Source organism: Sciurus vulgaris (genome assembly GCF_902686455.1).
Source record: "Sciurus vulgaris genome assembly, chromosome: 5".
Lineage (NCBI taxonomy): Eukaryota > Metazoa > Chordata > Mammalia > Rodentia > Sciuridae > Sciurus > Sciurus vulgaris.
Window position 1 is genome coordinate 145,460,968 of NC_136465.1, and position 22,166 is coordinate 145,483,133.

A 22,166-nucleotide genomic window follows, 5' to 3' on the forward strand; every position below is an offset into this window, starting at 1 on the left:
TACAAATCAATGACAAAAAAAAAAGGGAAATTACTCCAACACTTGGAGACTAAATAATATGCTATTGAATGAAACATGGATAACAAAAAACATCAGAGAGGAGATTAAAACATTCTTAGAGGTCAATGAGAATATATATCAATATACATATATATTGATACAATATATCAAAATCTCTGGGACAGTATGAAAGCGGTACTAAGAGGAAAATTCATTCCATGGAGTGCATTCCAGAAAAGAATGAAAAATCAACAACTAAATGACCTAACATTACAGCTCAAAGCCATAGAAAAAGAAAACAGAATAACAGCAAAAGTAGAAGACAGAAAATAATTAAAATCAGAGATGAAATCAATGAAATTGAAACAAAAGAAACTATTCAAAAAATTGACAAAACAAAAAGTTGGTTCTTTGAGAAAGTAAGCAAAATAGACAAACCCTTAGCCATACTAACAAAGAGAAGGAGAGAGAAGACTCAAATTACTAAAATACATAATGCAAAAGGAAATATCACGACAGACACCACTGAGATACAGAACATAATGAGAAGCTACTTTGAAAATCTGTATTCCAACAAAATAGAAACTACCGAAGACATTGACAAATTTCTAGAGACATATGCTCCTCCCAAACTGATACAGGAGGACATACACGATTTAAACAGATCAATATCAAACAGTGAAATAGAAGAAGCCATTAAAAATCTACCATGCAAGAAAATCCCAGGACCAGACGGATTCTCAGCCGAGTTCTACAAGACCTTCAAAGAAGAACTCATTCCAATACTTCTCAAAGTATTCCAGGAAATAGAAAAGGAGGGTACCCTACCAAACTCATTCTATGAAGCTAATATCACCCTCATACCCAAATCAGGAAAAGACACATCAAGGGAAGAAAATTTTAGACCAATATCCTGGATGAATACAGATGCAAAGATCCTTAACAAAATATTGGCAAACCGTATCCAAAATCACATTAAGAAAATTGTGCACCACGATCAAGTGGGGTTCATCCCTGGAATGAAAGGATGGTTCAACATTCATAAATCAATAAACGTAATCCATCATGTCAATAGACTTAAGGAAAGAATCATATGGTTATTTCAATTGATGCAAAAAAAGCGTTCGACAAAATACAACACCCTTTCATGCTCAAAACACTAGAAAAAATAGGGATAGTAGGAACATACCTGAACATTGTAAAGGCTATTTATGCTAAGCCCATGGCCAACATCATCCTTAATGGAGAAAAACTGAAACCATTCCCTTTAAAAACAGGAACAAGGCAGCGGTGTCCTGTATCACCACTTCTATTCAACATTGTCCTCGAACCTCTAGCCAGAGCAATTAGGCAGACTAAAGAAATTAAAGGGATACGAATAGGAAAAGAGGAACTTAAGCTGTCGCTATTTGCAGATGACATGATTCTATATTTAGAGGATCCAAAAACCTCCTCCAGAAAACTTCTAGACCTCATCAATGAATTCAGCAAATTAGCAGGTATAAAATCAACACGCATTAATCTAAGGCATTTTTATTTGCAAGCGACAAAACAGCTGAAAGGGAAGTGAGGAAAACAACTCCATTTGCAATAGCCTCAAGAAAAATAAAATACTTGGGCATCCATCCAACCAAAGAGGTAAAAGATCTCTATGATGAAAACTAGAAAACATTGAAGAAAGAAATTAAGGAAGACCTTACAAGATGGAAAAATTTCCCATGTTCTTGGATAGGCAGAATTAATATTGTCAAAATGGCCATACTACAAAAGTGCTATACAGATTCAATGCAATTCCAATTAAAATCCCAATGATGTACCTTACAGAAATAGAGCAAGCAGTCATGAAATTCATCTGGAAGAATACGAAACCCAGAATAGCTAAAGCAATCCTCAGTAGAAAGAGCTCAGCAGGGGGTATAGCAATACCAGATCTCAACACTATTACAAAGCAATAGTAACAAAAACAGCATGGTATTGGTACCAAAATAGACAGGTAGATCAATGGTACAGAATAGAGGACATGGACACAAACCCAAATAAATACAATTTTCTCATACTAGACAAAGGTGCCCAAAATATGCAATGGACAAAAGATAGCTTCTTCAACAAATGGTGCTGGGAAAACTGGAAAACCATATGCAACAGAATGAAATTAAACCCCTATCTCTCACCCTGCACAAAACTCAACTCAAAATGGATTAAGGACCTCAGAATCAGACCAGAGACCCTGCATCTTATAAAAGAAAAAGTAGGTCTAAACATTCAACTTGTTCGCTTAGAATCAGACTTCCTTAACAGGACTCCCATAGCCCAAGAAATAAAAGCAAGAATCAACAACTGGGATAGATTCAAACTAAAAAGCTTTCTCTCAGCAAAGGAAACTATCAGCAATGTGAAGAGAGAGCCTACAGAGTGGGAGAATATATTTGCCACTAATACTTCAGATAGAGCACTAATTTCCAGAATATATAAAGAACTCAAAAAACTCTACACCAAGAATACAAATAACCCAATCAACAAATGGGCTAAGGAAATGAACAGACACTTCACCGGGGAAGATCTACAAGCAATCAACAAACATATGAAAAACTGTTCACCATCTTTAGTAATAAGAGAAATGCAAATCAAAACTACACTCAGATTCCATCTCACCCCAATTAGAATGGCGACTATCACGAACACAAGCAAGAATAGGTGTTGGAGAGGTTGTGGGGGAAAAGGTACACTCATACATTGCTGGTGGGTTTGCAAATTAGTGCAGCCACTCTGGAAAGCAGTGTGGAGATTCCTTAGAAAAGTTGGAATGGGCCTACCATTTGACCCAGCTATCCCACTCCTCGGCCTATACCAAAAGGACTTAAAATCAGCATACTACAGTGTGCAGCCACATCAATGTTCATAGCTGCTCAATTCACAACAGCCAGACTATGGAACAAATCTAAATGACCTTCAATTGATGAATGGATAAAGAAACTGTGGTATATATATATACAATGGAATATTACTCAGCCATAAAGAATGATAAAATTATGGCATTTGCAGGCAAATGGATGAAATTGGAGAATATCATGCTAAGTGAGATAAGCCAATCTAAAAAATTCAGAAGACGAATGATCTCACTGATAAGCGAATGATGACAAATAATGGGGGGTGGGAGGGGGCACGAATGGAGGAAGGAGGGACTGTATAGAGGGAAAAGAGAGGTGGAGGGGTGTGGAGGAAGGGAAAAATAACAGAATGAATCAAACATCATTACTCTAATTAAATGTATGAATATGCAAACGGTATGCTGTTACTCCATGTACAAACAGAAACAACATGTATCCCATTTGTTTACAATAAAAAATAAATTAAAAAAAAAAACAAAGGACAAAAAGAAAGAAAATTGTATTTATTTGGGTTTGTGTCCGTGTCCTCTATTCTGTACCATTGATCTACCTGTCTATTTTGGTCCCAATACCATGCTGTTTTTGTTACTATTGCTTTGTAGTATAGTTGAAGTTCTGGTATTATGATACCCCCTGTTTCATTCTTCCTACTAAGGATTGCTTTAGCTATTCTGGGTTGCTTATTCTTCCAGATGAATTTCATGATTGCTTGCTCTATTTCTGTAAGGTACGTCATTGGGATTTTAATTTTAATTGCATTGAATCTGTATAGCACTTTTGGTAGTATGGCCATTTTGACAAAATTAATTCTGCCTTTAAGAACATGGGAGATCTTTCCATCTTCTACAGTTTTCCTTAATTTCTTTCTTCAATGTTTTCTAGTTTTCATTGTAGAGTTCTTTTGCCTCTTTCATTTGATTGATGCCCAAGTATTTTATTTTTTTTTGAGGCTATTGCAAATGGAGTTGTTTTCCTCACTTCCCTTTCAGCTGTTTTGTCGCTTGCAAATAAAAATGCCTTAGATTAATGCGTGTTGATTTTATACCTGCTAATTTGCTGAATTCATTGATGAGGTCTAGAAGTTTTCTGGAGGAGGTTTTTGGATCCTCTAAATATAGAATCATGTCATCTGCAAATAGCGACAGCTTAAGTTCCTCTTTTCCTATTCGTATCCCTTTAATTTCTTTAGTCTGCCTAATTGCTCTGGCTAGAGGTTCGAGGACAATGTTGAATAGAAGTGGTGATACAGGACACCGCTGCCTTGTTCCTGTTTTTAAAGGGAATGGTTTCAGTTTTTCTCCATTAAGGATGATGTTGGCCATGGGCTTAGCATAAATAGCCTTTACAATGTTCAGGTATGTTCCTACTATCCCTATTTTTTCTAGTGTTTTGAGCATGAAAGGGTGTTGTATTTTGTCGAACGCTTTTTTTGCATCAATTGAAATAACCATATGATTCTTTCCTTAAGTCTATTGACATGATGGATTACGTTTATTGATTTATGAATGTTGAACCATCCTTTCATTCCAGGGATGAACCCCACTTGATCGTGGTGCACAATTTTCTTAATGTGATTTTGGATACGGTTTGCCAATATTTTGTTAAGGATCTTTGCATCTGTATTCATCCAGGATATTGGTCTAAAATTTTCTTCCCTTGATGTGTCTTTTCCTGATTTGGGTATGAGGGTGATATTAGCTTCATAGAATGAGTTTGGTAGGGTACCCTCCTTTTCTATTTCCTGGAATACTTTGAGAAGTATTGGAATGAGTTCTTCTTTGAAGGTCTTGTAGAACTCGGCTGAGAATCCGTCTGGTCCTGGGATTTTCTTGCATGGTAGATTTTTAATGGCTTCTTCTATTTCACTGTTTGATATTGATCTGTTTAAATCGTGTATGTCCTCCTGTATCAGTTTGGGAGGAGCATATGTCTCTAGAAATTTGTCAATGTCTTCGGTAGTTTCTATTTTGTTGGAATACAGATTTTCAAAGTAGCTTCTCATTATGTTCTGTATCTCAGTGGTGTCTGTCGTGATATTTCCTTTTGCATTATGTATTTTAGTAATTTGAGTCTTCTCTCTCCTTCTCTTTGTTAGTATGGCTAAGGGTTTGTCTATTTTGCTTACTTTCTCAAAGAACCAACTTTTTGTTTTGTCAATTTTTTGAATAGTTTCTTTTGTTTCAATTTCATTGATTTCATCTCTGATTTTAATTATTTTCTGTCTTCTACTTTTGCTGTTATTCTGTTTTCTTTTTCTATGGCTTTGAGCTGTAATGTTAGGTCATTTAGTTGTTGATTTTTCATTCTTTTCTGGAATGCACTCCATGGAATGAATTTTCCTCTTAGTACCGCTTTCATACTGTCCCAGAGATTTTGATATATTGTATCATCATTCTCATTGACCTCTAAGAATGTTTTAATCTCCTCTCTGATGTTTTTTGTTATCCATGTTTCATTCAATAGCATATTATTTAGTCTCCAAGTGTTGGAGTAATTTCCCTTTTTTTTTTTGTCATTGATTTGTACTCTCAGTCCATTATGATCTGATAGAACAAAAGGCAGTATCTCTAGTTTTTTGCATTTTCTAAGGGCTGCTTTGTGGCATAACACATGGTCTATTTTCGAGAAGGTTCTACGTGCTGCTGAGAAGAAAGTGTATCCTCTCGTTGATGGATGGATATTCTATATCTATATATATTCTATATATGTCTATTATATATTCTATATATATCTATATATATTCTATATATGTCTATTAAGTCTAGGTTATTAATTGTGTTATTGAGTTCTATGGTTTCTTTGGTTGGATTTTGTTTGGATGATCTATCTAGTGGTGACAGTAGTGTGTTAAAGTTGCCCAGAATTATTGTGTTGAGGTCTATGTGATTCCTGAAATTGAGAAGGATTTGTTTGATGCACAGGGATGCACCATTGTTTGGGGCATAAGTATTTACTATCGTTATGTCTTCCTGATTTATGGTTCCCTTAAGCAGTATGAAACGTCCTTCTTTATCCCTTCTGACTAACTTTGGCTTGAAGTCCACTTTATCTGATATAAGGATGGAAACCCCCGCTTTTTTTCTGAGTCCATGTGTGTGATAGGTTTTTTCCCATCCTATCATCTTTAGTCTGTGGATATCTTTTTCTATGAGATGGGTCTCTTGCAGGCAGCATATTGTTGAGTCTTTCTTTTTAATCCATTCTGCCAGTCTATGTCTTTTGATTGATGAGTTTAGGCCATTAACATTCAGGGTTATTATTGAGAAATGATTTGTATTTCCAGTCATTTGACTTATTTTGGTTTAAGTTGGCTTGGTTTCTCCTTTGAGTGGTTTTTCTCTAAGGTAGTTCCTCCCTTTGTTGACCTCCATTGTTGTTTTTCATTTCCTCCTCATGGAATATTTTGTTGAGAACATTCTGTAGTGCAGGCTTTCTATTTGTAAATTCTTTTAACTTTTGTTTATCATGGAAGGATTTTATTTCATCTTCAAATCTGAAAGTTAGTTTTGCTGGGTATAGGATTCTTGGTTGGCAACCATGTTCTTTCAGAGCTTGAAATATGTTGGTCCAGGCCCTTCTAGCTTTTAGAGTCTGGGTTGAGAAGTCAGCTGCTATCCTTATTGGTCTCCCCCTATATGTAATCTGTTGCTTTTCTCTCGTGGCCTTCAAAATCCTTTCTTTATTTGGAATGTTAGGCATTTTCATTATAATGTGCCTTGGTGTGGATCTGTTGTGATTCTGTGCATTTGGTGTTCTGTAAGCCTCTTGTATTTGATTTTCCATTTCATTCTTGATGTTTGGGGAATTTTCTGATATTATTTCATTGAATAGGTTATTCATTCCTTTGGTTTGTATCTCTGTGCCTTCCTCAATCCCAATAATTCTTAAATTTGGTCTTTTCATGATGTCCCATAGTTCTTGGAGATTCTGTTCATGATTTCTTACCATCTTCTCTGTTTGGATGACTTTATTTTCAAGATTAAATATTTTGTCTTCTTTGTCTGAGTTCTGTCTTCCAAGTGGTCTAGTCTGTTGGTGATGCTTTCCATTGAGTTTTTTATTTGGTTTATTGTCTCCTTCTTTATTTCAAGGATTTCCGTTTGGTTTTTTTTGAGAAGCTCTATCTCTTTGTTGAAATGATCTTTTGCTTCCTGCAGGTGCTCTTTCAGCTTATTGGTATTATCATTCATTGCCTGCATTTGCTCTCTTATCTCATCCTTTTCTTTGGGAATCATCTTAATCATGTATAATCTGAAGTTCTTTTCTGACATTTCTTCTAACGTAATGTCATTGGATTCTATTAATATAGAATCTAGATTTGTTTGGATCATTTTCTTCCCTTGTTTTTTCTTGTAGTTCATGTATCTTCCCCTCTAGCAGTGCAGATCTGGGGTATTGCAGATTTCCCCCTACAGGCTTATAGTGGCCCTCTAGGTTTTCAAAACCCTTTCTTTAAGGGGAGATCAATATTAGCAGTGCCCAAATCAGACAGTATGCAATCCTAGACCAAATAGCCCCTATGGGAACAATAACAAAATTGTCATTATAAACAAAATGAGTTCAAATATTATCTTTGGTAATACAAAGAGGTTTGCAATAAGATCTGCAGTTTCTAATGGCGGACAAAGACAATGCAGAGGGATGTAGAATGTGGCTGTTAATGGGATAAGAAAGGAATATACAGAAGTTCTAGAAAATAGAAAGAGTGAGAGTGTAATCCAAAGAAATTGGACGATAGCATACAAAAAAGGGAGAAAGAGACTCTGAGGGAACAGGTAAACAAAAGGTAAAGAAAGCAAGAAAAGTAAAGAAATAAAAAGTTAAATTTTTTTAAAAAGGAGAAAAAAGAAAATCTACTGTATAACAGTCATATACTAATGAAGCCTCCCAGTGTTCAGTAGCCTGATTCATGAGAGGTACCTGACAATGAGCTTCAAGCCTCCAGCAGGCATTGCAGGATGGGATTTGCCCCACCCAGAGATCGGAGCTATGGTTTCCAGGATTATCCAAGATGGCCGCTCTGGCATCAAAATGTGTTGGCCAATGGGGAGCTGCAGCTCAGGGGTGGATGTGGTCAGCTGGAGGTCCTGGAGACGGGATGCAGTTGGTCTGTCAGGGGTCCTGGAGGTCCGGTGTGTTTGGTGTGGTTGTGGGATCCTCGACTCCCAGTGCAATCAGTCCGTCTGGGGTCCCGGTAATAGGGCGCAGTCAGTTGATTTGGGGGTCCTGGCGGTATGGAGCAGTCAGTGGATGTGAGGGCCCCAGAGTCAGTGAGTGATCGGTCGGGCTGAGGGATCCTGGCGTAGGGGCTCAGTCAGTCTGGCCAGAGGTCCTACGGGGCCTGGTTGTTGTCTCAAAATGGCGGCTGCCACGTGTAAGCAAACCTGCACGTACTGTAACAGTGAACTTCCAGGCAGCAGCAGGCAGCTGGTTCTCCACTGGCAGTTGACGATCAGTTTGCTGACTGGTGTCAGACGATCGGGTGGTGAACCTGGAGCGTTGGGTGATGGATAGGAGTAAGGCAGACGATGGGACAGGCAAGAGGCAGGCAAATGGTGGTTGATAGATGCCTGACAGTGAGCAATCTGCTCTTAAAAAAGACGTCAATATGCTGGCAGACTGCAGGTGATCACAGCAGACAAATGGGTAAACACCGGGGAATCGATCTCTTTCACCCATTCTTATTGCTGACATTCTTTCCATTTTACTACCCCCCCCACACACATATTCAAAGGCATAGTTGCTGTTGTTTTGAATAAATTACATGTTATATGTACTAAGAATAAGAAAATGTAAGTTTTTTTTAATTATCTTCACTTGTTTCTTCTTTGATGCTTTTCCTATCTCTATGTAGATCTGATTTTACAACATTATTTTTCTTCTCTCTGAAGTAAATATTTTAACATTTTTTACATGTGTTTGTTGGTCTGAGAAAGTCTGTACTTTTCCTGAACTTTTTAAGATCACTTTGTAAGGTGCAGAAATGTGTTTTGTTTTGCATCATTGTGTGTTTCTCTCAGAACTTCGTTTTACTCTCTTCCTGCTTCAATGAGTTCTAAGCAGTAGCAGATGTAATTCCTATCTTTACTCCTTTATAGGCAGTGTAGCTTTTGACTCTGACTTTTAAAAAAATCTTTGATTTTTCTGTACTTGAATATAATGTGACTACATATAATATTTTGGCATTTATTCCTGGGTCTGTCCTATGGCTTCTAAGCCTTATTTGGGGAAAATTATCAGCCATTATTTCTTCAAATACCACTTAGAATCTTTTCTCTCTCTTTTTTCTTTCTGTTCTTCTCATTATGTGTCTATTAAAACTTTTGTAATTTTCCCACTTTTTTAAATATTCGCTGCTATTTTTTTCAATATGATTTTATGTGACTTTTGTTTTAGTTGTGGACATTTCTCAATCAGCCATGTCCAGTTCACAAATGAACCCAATGAAAGCAGCTGCCATTTTTGTTAGAGTATTTTTCATTACACACTTTTTTTCCCCATTCTTTCTTTGAATTTTCCTCTCTGCTCCCATTACCCATCTGTTCTGTCATGCTGTGTACTTTTTCCAATTAACTCTTTACATATTAATCATTTTTAGATTTGTGGTCTGATATTAAGATCTCTGTCATGTCTGAGTCTCATTCTCATGCTGAGCCTGCCTTTTGAAACTATGCCACACCCACCCACTTTGAAAAATCCCTCATAATGTTTTATGAGATACCGGGCAAAGGGAACTCGGTAAATAGGACTTTAGCAATGAGGTGGTTTGTGCAGAGAAGGGAAGCACTCTACAGCCGTATGATTCAGTCTCAGTGCTATGGATTTTACCATTGCCTCTCAGTTTTCTTCCCTGACTAGAGCAGGGCTACAGTTATTTCCTTTCCCCGTGTGTAAGACAAGAAACTTTCCTACAATACCTGGTACTGGAGTTGAGTATTTCCTTTCTTTCTAGATGGATGGGTTTTGGTAACTCAGATGCCTAAACTCTGGTACAAGAGCTTCCCTGGAGGGCAAGCCTTGTTAAAAGCAGATGGTCTGGAGTATTTTAGAATGGCTGTTTCTCATCTGACTAGTAGGAGCCTGATGGGATTTCTAAGATAGTCACTGGTGAGATCTGTGAAGATTTCTAGGAGGTAAAACTCCCAGAAGTGTCCCCTCTCTGCCCCAGTTTTGAACGTGAACTCTCAGATATATTTACCCTGAATCTCTAGCAATTTGTCAACAGCAGTTTAGGATTTCCTGACTGGTACTGTTTCCTTGAGAGGATTCTGCTGGCATTTTTTTGTATCTGACAAGACATAACTTTCTATACTCATCTGTCTCTACTTTGGAGGTTAGTTGGTTGCCCTGTAACCTGATTCATCTAAGAATTATTAATTTTCCAGTGTGTTCAGCTTTTGACTTGTTTTCCAGGCAGAATAGTGACCACTGAGATATTCATATATAGCACCTGACACCACAAATCTTATGAAAATTTTGAAACATTTAATTTTGTGAGAGATTTATCCATTTCCTCCAGGTTTTCAGACTAATTGTCATAAAATTAATTATATGCTTTATAAATTCTACTATTGCTTGTATTTATATAGAGATGTATTTTTAATTTCTTTCCTTTTTTTATTTCTCAGAAAATATTCTTCGGAATGTTTACGTTATATCAAATCAAGAAGCATAATATTAGAAGATACAGTCAGAGAGGTGTGCATGAGGTGTTTGTGTGTGTTTGTGTGTGTGTATGTGTGTGTGTGTGTGTGTGTGTAATATTGAATCATTTTGAAGCCATTAAAATTACTTCAGTTTTACATCTGAATGAAACAGGAAGCTAGTGAAGGGTTCAGAGGAGGTGTTGTCAGACTCATTCAGGATGCTCTCTTTTTTGCTGGGGAGGTGGTAATGGAACAGGAACATTATTGGAAAGTTACAACTGCAATCATCATAAGGGAGACTGACCATATACCATAGATGTAGGAACGGAAGTGATGATATCTATGGTTGAATTCTAAACATAATTTGAAGACAAAAATCAAACATTGTAGTCAGATTGGAGGTGTAGTGTGAGGACATGAGGTTAAAAAATAAGTCAAAGTATCTGGTCTGATTAAATGGATGTTAGGTGAGAAAGGGTCACCAATGGAAGAGCAGTTTTATTGGCTATAATAATAGTTAGATCAGAAATGTAGCTACAAAAACAATTCTTTTCTTCAAATACTTGTAATGACGATTTCTGTACTGATTAATATATCCAGAAAATATATTTATTTCATTTTCTTATTTGATGTTTTTGTTTTTTTTTTTCATTTCTGAGAAACTATGTATGTCTATTTGATAATGAAATATTTTTCTTTGGCATGAATTTCATGATCTTCAAATTGTTTAACAAGTCTGTGTTTTGATCCACTATTACTTTTTCCTTATTTTAGCATATCTTATTTAGAAAAGTAACATTCACATTTGAGTTTACGTTGAAATGGATTTACCTCATCATTGAGAAACACAGACATATGTCATTTGTTATTGTACACCATTAAGTGAATCTCCTGAATATAGTAGTACTTATTTTATAATTGAATCATTTATCAATTATCATGTCTTCTATCACATTTCTTGGCAAAATGAAAATATCTATTATCTCCTACTCATCCACAGGTCCTAATAGTCTCTTTCAGTTTCCTATGTTCCACTTTGATCCAGGAAGAATGTATGAAACTTAGAGTAATTTAATTACTTTTACTGTGTATAGGTGATTGCTTTAAATATAGGTTTAATTCCAGTCTTGTACTCCTTTCCTTATTCAATGAGTAAGAGTTTCCTGACCATATGAGAAAAGCAAAATTTAGGCAGCATGTGTAGTTTATGTAGTTGGACATAATTAAATGAAAACTTGTCATACATACCCCTCTTATTTCTAATACCACTTCCCCAACATACCAGCTGGTTTTAATTCAAGTATTTTCACATTAAATTCTTCCCAGTAAACCTAGCTGGCATTTCATTTGGCCCTTTCATTGATTCCTACCTCCTTCACAGATGCAGAAATGCAATCACAAGGCATGGAAGTAGCATTCTGCAGCTCTATTATTTCTTGAAAGACCATATTTCACAAGCATATTCTTGCTTGTCTAGTTACTTTATCTCCAGAGTTTTTCCCAAAATTTCTTCTCTCTTTTTCTAATTATTTCCAATAAGCTGCACATTCATTCTCCAGACCAGAGGAGTATTACACAATAATCTCTATGAAAATCCTAAACCAAATCAGTCCCACTGGGGACAGGGAATTACTTCAACTGCATATCTGACTAACATTATTCCTCAGGTACATCAAAAGTTTGATCTTATTGTTTCAAGCAGACACAGTCTGAGTGTCTGACAATTTTGTGTACAAGTGGGAAAATATTTTCCTGGAACATATTAGCTTCAAATTAACCATGCCAACTTTTATTAATAAATGTTCTCAGGGTCTTACTATTTAAGCTGTTTCCATTGTTTTTATTTCCTCTTTCAGACAATATCAATTAAAAACAGGTGAGCTTTTGAAATGTAAAGTCTGTGAGAATTTAAAGGTATCTCAGGAGAATAGGACTGTAACAGTAGAAGAACGGCCCCCTAACTTTGTCTTCAGTAGTGTATACGTGCTTAGTGCTTAAACAACTTTATAGATTTTCAATAAAACTTTGATAAATACTAATTTTAATGAAAGTCTTATATTATTCTATCTGAAATACAGGTAAGAAAAACTTAGCTCAGATTATTCAAAAGAAATCATAAACAGGTGCTTTAGAACAAATTTTTATTATGTGTTTAATCAATTCATTATTAAAACAGTACAGTTTGTAATGCCACCTAGTGGACTTCTGAGTAAAAATGTCCCTCGAGTATTAACTGATAAATATATATATAATATATATACATAATATGAAACATATGCATTAAAAACCTAATCTTCCTACATATTAATACAATTTAAATAGGAACAGAAATAGAAGAAAATGTATTTCTTAGATATTTCTCTTAAGTTTAATATAAGTGTACAATGTTCACTTTGAATCTCAGAAACAAAACAGCATAATTATAAATAACTGCATAAAAGATTATTAAAATAACTAAGTAGTAATATACATTTATTGCATAAATTAAGTTATTATCAGTTAAACATTTAATTTTTAACTCTATGTAAAATTGCCAGGAGTAAGCATAATCCTGGGATTTTAAACCTGGCTGTGTATCAAAAATTTTCTGATTAGAAGTCTCCAGGGATGATTTAAGAATCTGTATCTCTACAAAGCACTGCAAGTTACTACATACACTATAATGGCTGGTAACTGCTGCTATAAATAATTATTCAAACTAAAATTAACTTCTAGATTGTCCCAAACTGGACAAATGAAACAGAATACACATTGTTTTAGTATGGATTGTTTTGTGGCTTTATATATATATATATATATATTTAGCATGATAATATTTGCCTGTTCCATTTTCATGTCAGTTTTAAGCACTAGTATATTTTAATGCTTCTTTGTCTCTTCTCATTTCATCTCCTTGCTATCTTGCCATTTTGCCTAATTTATTTACATGATTTCAAACACCAGATACATCAATATCTCCATATTTTATGTAACGAAGCCACATATATATATATATATATATATATATATATATATATCTTGTCTCCCAATCCTAGATATTCAACTGCTTCCTGAACATCCCCAGTGACAGCAATTTCAGAGTGTGTCCAAAGCCAAGTTCACTCTATTACAGCTCGACCCACAAATTCATCAAACTTTTACTTTCCTAAATGCACCAATAAAGAAAAAGCAAAGTTTCAAATATGATTCTTTCATTTACTGACCTCTCAGAACATAAAATTATCAGGTCTCATAAATTATACCTCTTAAGGTTTAAATCCACTTAGTTTTCTTCTTCCATACTGTGACTACTTTAACTCAAGTCTCCCCAATTTCTCTATCTAATCTTGAACTAATTTTTTTTCACTCCATACTGTCCTATCAAGTGATCATTATAAAATACAATATTGTAAACTATTACTGGTCTCCAAAGACTATTAAATGTCATACAAAATAAACTTCTGATATTTTAATAGCATTATTTCTGCAACATGCTTCACCTGCCTGGGAATTATTGAGGCAGGAATTATTATGAAAATATAGTCTATAACACTTACACTACTTTAGATTATGTAGAAGGAAATGAGAGGGAGGGGGTTATGAAAAATGGTGGAATGAAACAGACATCAGTACTGTATGTACATGTATGATTACTCAATGGTATGAATCTACATTGTGCACAACCATAGAAACAAAATGATGGACTTCATTTGTGTGCAATGAATCAAAATGCAGTCTGTAATAAAGAAATAAATAGATAAATAAAAAAGAAACAACCCACTGCAAAAACAATGTATGTTGTAAAGACATTAGTAAAGAACTAGAAGTTATATCCAAAAGATACCATCACTAAAGAATGACAAAAAGATGGAAAATACCAAAAAAATTTTTTTGAGATTGAAAGATGATAAAAATTTTAATGCATATCTTCTAAGATTCACAGAAAAACATAAAATAAAGATCATAAGAGATGGCAAAAATTTTAAGTGGTAATTGCTAAGCAATTAATATGACTAGAGGGAACCATTGAACATAGTTACCCAGGGAGAAAAAGTGATATAAAAAGTCGAACGAATTAACCTATATTCATATTCAAAGAGATCATGATTTGTTTGTCAAGGCAACATGGCCTTTGTTATGTCTTTACTCAAAATTACTCCACATAAGGTAAAATGTATTCATTATTTTACTAAATCTGCATCATGAATTAAACAATTCAATATGAAAGTGTTATAAATCTACATTAACAGTGTGTGTATGTTAATTATGAGTAAGACATTTTACACTTGGTATTATACATAATGCAATTCCATTCAAATTTAGATCACAATACCTCTATTAGGAATGTCTATCTTACTATGAAGTAACAAAAAGCTCTCAAGTATCAGTGAATGCAAAAGTTCTGATTTTACTTTTGTTTGTGCTCAAATGTTGATGTCAGATGATCTTTGAACTCTTCCTGTTATCTTCCTTGTTATGACACAGGCTACTATTGGCTTATCTCGGTCTTTGCCAGTAAGCACAACAGAGAAAGGAATTGGGAAGGCATTCTCTGTCTCTTTAACATGGAAATCCCTTCCCCCCACTTTTCATTAGTCAGAACAAATCACATGCTAAATTCACATGGAAGCAAAGTACAATATACCCAATAGTTTCAGAAAGAGGAGACAGCAGAAATATTTGTGACCTGTCTAGTACCTGCCACAGCATATAGATTGTCCTTATGGGGGAACTGGAAATTTGGATTATCTTGATTATAATTATAGGAAAGCAAGCAACACAGTCTTTAACTCCTCTACTTTCCTATCCCCTACCCACTTTCTTTCTCTGACACGCCTATTTTGAGTAATGGTAATTTGGGAATTGATTTACCAGTCAATCTACATTTTTCTGAAATTAGAGACCACACCTCCATTATACTGTACGTGCTTTTCTTCAGAAAGCACTTACATAAATGACACCCACTTGCTCTGTCCTTAGACAGATGGAGTTATTTACCTTATTAAAGGAGAATAAAACAAAACTGTATCAGCAGTATTAAATAATTCCCCATGGAAAAAGACAAGGATCTAGAACAGAACTTGCACAAAGCTAAATAAATGAGGAAAGGAGAATTTAGACCCATAAGTTAGACTGGAACAAGATAATTCTTAAAATGATGGAAACAATTCTGAATCCATCCCAATGTAAATAAAGTTTGAGGAGAATTGTCTGAAGAGGATGAGAGTGATATGTTCCTGTTTCCTTGTCCTACTCAGGGTAGAAATGTGGAGCCAGAAAAAATATTGTTAATCCAAAAGTTAAATATCACTGCTAAATATAGCATGGACTGATATAAAATGAAAAAAAAAAAAAAAAAAAAAAGAACCAATTGACATTGTCAGTATTTGTGCACAATGAGCTTAACTTTAACCTGTTAACCTGTGTGGTTCTCAATTTATAAATTCTTACACATATTTCATTGGTGTTGGTCTTTTTATATTAAGAATGTATTTGAAGTAAGTTTTAATTCAAAGTAGTTTTCTGGAAAAAGGATCCATATTTATTATTCTGAACAATATTCTGTTGTTAAGTAATATATGCTATCCATAAAGAACTTCAGACTGGAGAGAAGGCAAATAAATCACTGATTTTTTTTTTTTTTTAATTTATGAAAAGTCATTAAGCTTGTTTTATTTCCTAAAACAGACAGGTTTAATTTTATAAAACAATAAACACGTATAGTCATTTAAAAGCATTCTTTAATTCACTCAGCAATAAAGAAAAATTCAACATTGTGTGTATATGTGTTTGGAATTGGTAAGGATGATAAACATAATATTTATATGTAGCTAAAGAAAATATTGGACATGATAATCTTCAAAACAGTAAATCTCCCAAAACAAACCTAGACAAAGGAATCCAAATTTGAATTTTGCAGAAATATATAAAGCATATTTCCACCTTGATTTCTTCACTAGATATATTATAAAAGTAGTTTCTATTGGCATGGAATATAGTCCAAGATAAATAACAATGTAGAATTAATAACTCTGAGATTATGTTTAGAGATTAAAGTCTATACAAGTATAAATATTCTTGGAAAATTGAATGAATAGATTCATCATCCGAAAAAAGTAAATAATTGTCCCAGACCTTGAATATTTGCTATACTTATTAGCCAGGACATATTTACTATCAAGTAAGTCAAAGTCACTTTTCTATAGCTGAATGTAAAATTGAGAACTATTGGAAAGATATTGGAATATTTTATGAATGTTTGAGAAAAACAGGCAAGCTCTGAAACACTTTAGGATATTATCTCTTCATCTCATGCTTTTTATTTTTTGCCTGTGAACTCTATACTCTACTCCTCTCTACCATGTATATGACCACCAACAGCTTCTATAACTTCTGTATCAAATTTTCTACTAAAAGACAAGGCCTCACTTACTTTTTATTGTGGGGTAGAAAATGTAGTAGATGTTTCTGATTGACTTAATTCAATTCAGGTGCCTAGCTCTGAATTATCTAAATTTAGGAATGCATGACTGATGTGTGATAGGCTCAGTTTGGGCCTGATAAATGCTTCATGCTGGGCTAAGGAACTATAGTGCTGATAGTATAGAAAATGTCACTTTGGGCCTATTATGGCTTAGATATGAGGTGTCCCCCAAAAGCTCATGTGTGAGACAATGAAAAAAAGTTCAGGGGGAAAATTATCGAGTTACGAGAGCTTTAACCCAATCAGAGCATAAGTTCCCTGATGGGTGTTAAATGTAGGCAGGTAGAGTGTGGCTGGAGGAGATGGGTCCCCGGGGTCCTGCATTTGAGGTGTGTATTTGCCTTGTTGAGCAGAGCTTTCTCTCTTTCTCTCTCTCTCTCTCTCCCTCTCTCTCTCTCTCTCTCTTCTTCTGGGTATCTTGTGTTGAGCTCCTATCCTCTGCCTCAACATTCCACCTTGAGGTTCTGCTTTGCCTCAGGCCCAGAACAATGGAGCCAGCCATCTGTAGACTGAGACCTCTGAAAGGATGAACCCCCAAATAAACTTTTCCTCCTCTAAAATTGTTCTTGTTAGGTCTTTTGGTCACAGCAGCAAAAGAGCTAAATAAAACAAGGCCAATCACAAGTATTGGGACTTACCTCAAAAAAGAAGGATTCATTCTGAGCTAAATAATACTTGGCATTTCTTGTTTTTTCAGCAGGCAATTCCACATTTTCTTTATCTACAAACATTTCTTGATGCTAGACATCAAAAATAATATACTATTATTCTGAAAAATGGTGAATATATCTCATTGACACATAAATTGGAAATAAGTTGCAATCCCAGCAAGATCTGACACTAAGAGCCCCATTGATGGCATCCGTTCAAATAAGCCATTTAAGTTATGGTACAATGTCATTTTATGCAATAAGTATGTGTTCTATTTCAAGCAAAAGAAATTTATTTTTTTTTCAAAAAAATATTTTTTCAAAAAATATTTTCTTCTCTTTTTAAAGAATTTTTAAAACTCTTCTGATAAAGCCGAAAAACCAACAAAAAGAATGATAGAAGACATTAAGAAAAAAGCAAAAGAAAATAAAGTAAAAAAAAAATGGTGAGATCTTCTTTTTCACAATTCATTATTGAGAGAAAAAATTTTAAATGCTGTAAAAAATAATTTGGTTTCCTTCCCACTTATATGATGGAGATCATGAAATCCTTAGTGAATAGTGCATCCCAGAAGTCTAAATATTTTAACTGGGTAAAATTAAGTGTGACATAATAAATGTGAAAGGACCTTCAATTTGAATATATACTCTGTGCAATTCCCAAGAATCTGCTTGTGTTTATAGGGGTTATCACAAGTATTATGAAACATGAAACTTGCCATTGAAGAAAAAAATAAAGGAAATAACTTTTTTCAGTACAAAAGTAACTCTAAGTCTGTAAATAATTATTGTGAGAAATGTGTCTGCTGGTGATGTACATATTCCAAACTATCATTCAATGTTTTTCGTGGGATATATTCAAAATTACATAATGTAGATGGTATTTCTGGAGCCAGAGCAAGAAGTTTGTCTAGCTTTTCTAATCTCAGCTCTTGCCACTCTGATAGAAAATGCTTAATCTGTCAGTTAATGAGCACAGATTTCCATGACACCAACATAACAATATGTAAATATTTTGTATAATTAGTTCCTAACCAACTGAAAAGTTGTTTCAGTGCTTTAAAGAGAGAGAGAGAGAGAAAGTGGGCTAATGTAAACTGATTAAAAAAAAAAAAAGATACTGACTCATTCCTTATCACTAATATGAATTCATCCACAAATGTGTTGACTGATATGAAGTACAGATTGTAAAATTAGACACATTTTTATTTCCAGGTTTTAGAATCACTGAATTTGGGGATATAGATTCCTTTGAAAATGACATTTACGTATACTTTTCAATTTTTAACACAATATTTTTTAAACTTTTTTTATTTTTTTACTTCAAGAAATGAGTAAAAACTTGAGTGGTTACCCTCAATTTGAGTAACAGTTATCAAGCTTTTATTTTGAGAAGTTCTGGTGTAAAAAATATTTTTAATTTTTGAATATGAATTCATTTGATATTTGATGTCAATTTCCAAGGTCCAATACCCCACTTCCTGACCTTAGAATATTCCAGTTTTTCCCTTACAAGCACTGTCTTTCCAGAATCTGATTCAGAGAAAGGAGAACATGAACTTAGGGGTATAAATCAATGATGTTCTACCTCTAGCTTTAAGGTTTAGCTGTAACTATGGTAGTGTTCTTGCCCTATAACTTTTCTACTTGTTAAATGTGATTATTCATTGTCTGATTTTCTGTGAGAATCACCTGATAACAAGTCTGGATTTGAAAGTACCCAGAATAATAAGAGGTATATAAGTTACTCAGTAATAATTATTCAATATTATAAAATCACTGCTGAAATGATATCCTAAAGTTATTAAAAAAATCACAATATACATTGTAATGATTTTATACAACCAAATATTAGACACCGTCCCAAATGAAACAGACAAAATACACTCAAAAGATAAATAATACAATAAGAGCAGAGAACCAGGAAGGCGTGACAATTTCAACTGCCAGATTACACATGGCAAAAATTTCTGAAATTTTTACTATTTTTATTAGATATTGTGTTATAAGAAGATGAAATTTAAACTTTCTTTACCCCAACAGTCAACAGTGAAGGAGCAATGAATTACTTTCATCTTAATTTAAATATCCGAGGAGACTTTATTCAAAGAATAAGAGTAAGTTGCTCCCCGCAGTGAGTTGTTCTGATGGAAGTGGGGCTAAGCTAGGTCGACAATTCTTATCAAACAAGACAACCACTTGGAGAGAGATATTGCTTCTCAAGCTGTGACCCTGTGCCTCAGAAAAGAAGATTCTTCTGAAATTTTATTAGAGTGGTTCACAAGTGCTATAAATCTAAGAAATAATCCAAAGTTAGAAGGTAATGATACCCATAGAATTAAGAAAGGATTGCTAATTTTTCCATTTCCTCTTTATTTCAGGATATCATTTATGATTAACTCGATGAAAACTTTTTATCTTAGTTGCATTTCTAAGTAGGAAAAAGGGAGGGAAAGAATACTTATTAAGCTCAAGTATGCTGTGAAAAGCTTAAGGATAATGTCATTAAATAAACAATAGAGATAAATCACTTTATTTGGGAGTATGAGTAAACTAGAATATTTCCTTCATTAAGCAAGCTATACAAGTATTTTCCATTTCAATTCTTAGGTTCAAGCGGAATAACAAATCCTCAAATGTTATGACTTAAACTCTTTTGTGGCCAATAATATTTTTAATATGTGCCAAAAATTCCAGATTATTACACACTATAAGGATTATTTATACAATTTTATTCCATTTTGTATTTTGGAAGTGATTTGGTGAGGGTGTGGTATCATGGTGTAACTTCCCCAACATACTATTTTGGTCTTAAGGAGACACGTGAAAGTGGGGTAGAACTCTAGTGCCTTCAGGGAGGGTCTCTATTACTCTTATCCAATTCCTAGAATCATGCTTCTTGGTAAACTGCTTTTTATGTTACAGATCTTCATATTACCATGTGGAAGAAATTCACTAGAACACTTCAAGGCTCTTACCCCACCAGTTGCCTATTTCTCTCTGTGGGTGGAGAAGTGAGATTTCTGATTAGAGACTTAACAAGAAGGAGCAGGAAATATTCAGCTTAGTTCTTTCCTCTGTAGAGTCAGGGGTCTCTCCATGCTGGAAAATTTATAGGAAAACCTCAGTTGAGAGGAAGTTTGTGGTTTTCCAGCTATGTCTATACCTGGGTGAATAAGTATCATTTTTTGATGCAGTGTTAGCAAGCCACGTCCTCCAACCTAGCTTTTGTCATAAATAAATATGATGTATTTATTTCCATCTGACTGCCTTATGCATTTAAGCCACACATTCTCCTGTTGTACTCTTTGTGTATATTTATGAAGGTTCTTGTTTCATCCTATTGAATTTTTAATTTTCCCATCTCTTTCAGAGAGCTCTAAGTTCCATTATAGGCAAAGAATGTCAATTCCACTGCCGTATTTTAATTGTCTAAAAGGTTAAAGTATAGGAAATAGTCAATAAATGTTTGTAGAATAAATAGATGGATAGTGCAGCAAGAATTCCTTAAGATAAAATTTATCTTGGATATATATTACAAGTTCTAAAATAAAGGGTCCAATAATATTAGTCAATAAGCTTGTTGCTGTTTACTGGAATATACAACATAAAGATGACAGAAGACCTGTAACAGGCTATAACAGGGACCATATCAAGAAACCAACTTCGAACCTTAGCCTGCTGAACTCTGCAGAAGCAGGAACACATTTCTAGACAAGTAAATGTCCTCTGAAACACATATGGTAAAGTTCTTCTTTCTTCTATAAGATAATTCATCTTTGACCTGTGGCTCTTTGTGTGATTCTTTGTACCTAGTTCAAGTGAGAGAAATAGAAGTTTTAGGGAGAGTGAAAAAATGTTCATTGGCATGATGACTAGAAAAAGCCTCACAGACATGTGTATTTCTTATGCTTCTAGAAGAGCAATCTTTCCGGTTGAAAATAACTGTTGGATACCCGAGGGTTCTATTACAGACTATCTCAACTTCAAAAATACATATATGCATGTATGTGTGTGCATCTGTTATGTGTTCACACACACATAATATTCCAATACTGCTTTAAACGTACATTTTAAGATTAAAATAAAATATAGGAAGCAGATAACTGTGATGCTTGATATAGGTAAAGAAAATGCATTATCTGGAATAAGGAATGTAAAATAAAAAATATTATTAATATTCATTTGCTGAATATTACTTTAGGAAATAAAGAATAAGTCAAATTTTATACATATTAAATAAAAATTGAATCTCTTCCAGGCCATGTTATAATGTCTCAAAACTCAGGCAAAAATGTTTTCATTTCCTTTCTTTTCCAAGAGGAAAATAATAGTAATAACTATGATATTGTACCTCCTCTGAGAGTTGGTGAAGCATTATAAAAAATCCAACCTGCACATTTTTTGGTTTTCATGACCTGAACTGAACATGACCTTATCCCATATTTCCATCTTCCTTTTCAAAATTGAGAAATTAGTGATTTATAACATCATGTCATTCTTGGCTGAAGTAACATCA